Source organism: Colobus angolensis, unplaced genomic scaffold, assembly GCF_000951035.1.
Source record: "Colobus angolensis palliatus isolate OR3802 unplaced genomic scaffold, Cang.pa_1.0 Scaffold13, whole genome shotgun sequence".
NCBI classification, from domain to species: domain Eukaryota; kingdom Metazoa; phylum Chordata; class Mammalia; order Primates; family Cercopithecidae; genus Colobus; species Colobus angolensis.
In genome coordinates, this window is record NW_012114252.1 from 24,240,012 (window position 1) to 24,242,457 (window position 2,446).

A 2,446-nucleotide genomic window follows, 5' to 3' on the forward strand; every position below is an offset into this window, starting at 1 on the left:
CTGGGCCTTCCCTGGAGCCCCACAGGTGGTGATGCAGACCACGATGTTCAGACTGTCTGTGGTCACTCAATTACTCCAGTAGGCTGAGACCCACGTCTTTACAGAGTGAAATGGGAGTGCACACGGTAGAAACGGTGTGAGAACCCTGCAAGCGTGATGAGCACCCGGGTGTGGCCGGGCAGTGGGCGAGCTCTACCCCACCGTGTGTATGACAGCTCCACGTGTGGCAGCCGAGCCAGCAGCCGAGGCAGGGGAAGCCGCCGCCTGGAACTCGGTCCATGCCGCACGCCTCCTGCGCCAACAGGGCCCAGCCTGCCCCTGGGAGCCTGGCAGCTCCCTGCCTTCCCTTGCTCTGGCAAAACCACCTTCTCCGCCTGTCTCTAAGTGACGGCTTCCGTTTGAGACAGAACAGATTCCACCTCCAAAGCCCTCCTCACCGTGGCCCTGAAAGCCTGGCCCTGGCTTCGGACACCAAGTTCCCACCACTGCCCGTGGGGCCCTTTTGAGTCTCAGCAGTGCCCGTGGGTCCTGCTCAGACTGGTAGGTCCACTCTCCGACCGTCCCCCCAGAGCTGCATGCATCGAGCCCCGCTCAGCCATCATGGCTCAGGGGAGCCCGCCCGACCCCTCAGGCGTGACTGGCCATGCTCCTGTCACAGAGGCCTCATCCATCCTCACATCTCCAGGGCTTGTGCATGGGAAGGTTTGTGGATGGGAAGAGCATCTGCCTAAAGACCCTGCAGACAGCCGTCCCCAAACCACACCGGCCACATGGCAGGTCCCCACTCCACGAGATGCAGCCGTCCCCAAACCGCGCAGCGGGTCCCACTCTACCAGGTACAGCCCTTGCACCCTCCTTCTCACGGATTTTGGTGCTTCATGTTCTGAGAGGATCTCTGTGTCTGAATCCTTTCCCCTTTTGCTTCAAAACCCTGCCTATTTCCACTGGAACAAGCCTTCCGCCTGCTCAGGGACACTTGGGCGGAGCAGCCAAAAACACAACAAAAAACCCCAAAGTCCTGGTAACTTGGAAAGCATTAACCTGTCATCTTTTAACTCAAATCTGGGCCAGTTCGGGAGACAACGAAAGGCCTTTCTCTCTCGGGAGAGGAGGGAAGGTCTTGGGGCCATGGGTCCCAAGGCTGGCGGGGCTGCCTCCTCTCCCGAAGGAACTTCCAGAGGGAAGAGACTGAGATGGTTCCGATCCAGACTTTCCACCAATGTGTCTCGGGTGCAGCCTGCACTTGACATTCACCCATGAAGATACCAACCTCAAAATAAAACACTTCGTCGAACTGGGGGTTGTTGGTCTTCCGCTTTACTTTCGTCTTCTTTGCTTCCGATCTGTTATTGAGAGAGAAAGGGTTGGGATTAGAGCCACGCTGCTGATTCCAAGTCTCTCAGTCCTAAAACCGAGCTCTCAAATGCACAAGTCACTTATTGCCTTTATTTATTTCATAAATATTTCTCTTCGTCTCCAACTCCAGATGGTATGCAAATCCCGAACCTTTACCGAAACAAAAATACCCAGCATGAAGACCACGAAGGCTTCGTTTTCTACAGAGCAGGTTTGGAGCAATAAAGAAAACAAAACGAAGTAAAAATTACATATTCTACCTCAAAGCGCAACCTCCTGCCTCCTCCCAAACGAGGCGGTGGCCTTGTGATTTCAGAGCTGGACCCTTGCCCCCCCAGGACCAGAACGGAAACCCGAAGCGTGAGGCCACTTGCCTGAAGGGTCCTGCCAGCGTCACGGTGGCGTAGGGGTCGCACTGCCCATTCACGATGGGGAGGCCCTGGCACTCGACGATGCTGAGGAGAGAAGCAGAGGCGGCGTCAGGAGGGAGCGCAGACCCCCGGGCAAATGGCAAGACAGCTCTGGGTCAGGCAGGAGACCTGAGTTCAAGCTGTGAGATGTGGTTTCCTCCCTGGAAGGCAGGGAGGGCCCACGCCAGCCGCCCTGCCTCGGTGTGACACTGAATCACGCCGGCCGTTCGCAAAAGCCCAAAACACCACCTCTGAGGTGAGCATGTGCTTTAGTGAGGACGCCGGGAGTGTGTGACTGGGCACCTAAAGCAGTGTCATCACGGGGGGCAGGACGTCCGAAAGAGCATCATCCTGAGGGGCCAGAATCTCTAAAACAGCATCATCCTGGGAGGCAGGACTCCTAAAACACTGTCATCTTGTGGTGCCAGAACCTCTAAAACAGCGTCATCCTGGGGGCCCAGGACGTCTAAAACAGCGTCATCCTGGGGGGGCCAGAACCTCTAAACAGCGTCATCCTGGGGAGCCACCGGCTCTGGAAATTCCTGTGCGTTGGTTTGAAAACCCCTGCGTGCTCCTCGGGAGCCAGACAGGCCACGCGCTGTGTGCTCAGTCCCTGGCGAGGACGCGTCTTACCGTGTGGCGAGCTTGTGGCAGACGACTCCAGTGTCTGTGATGACCTC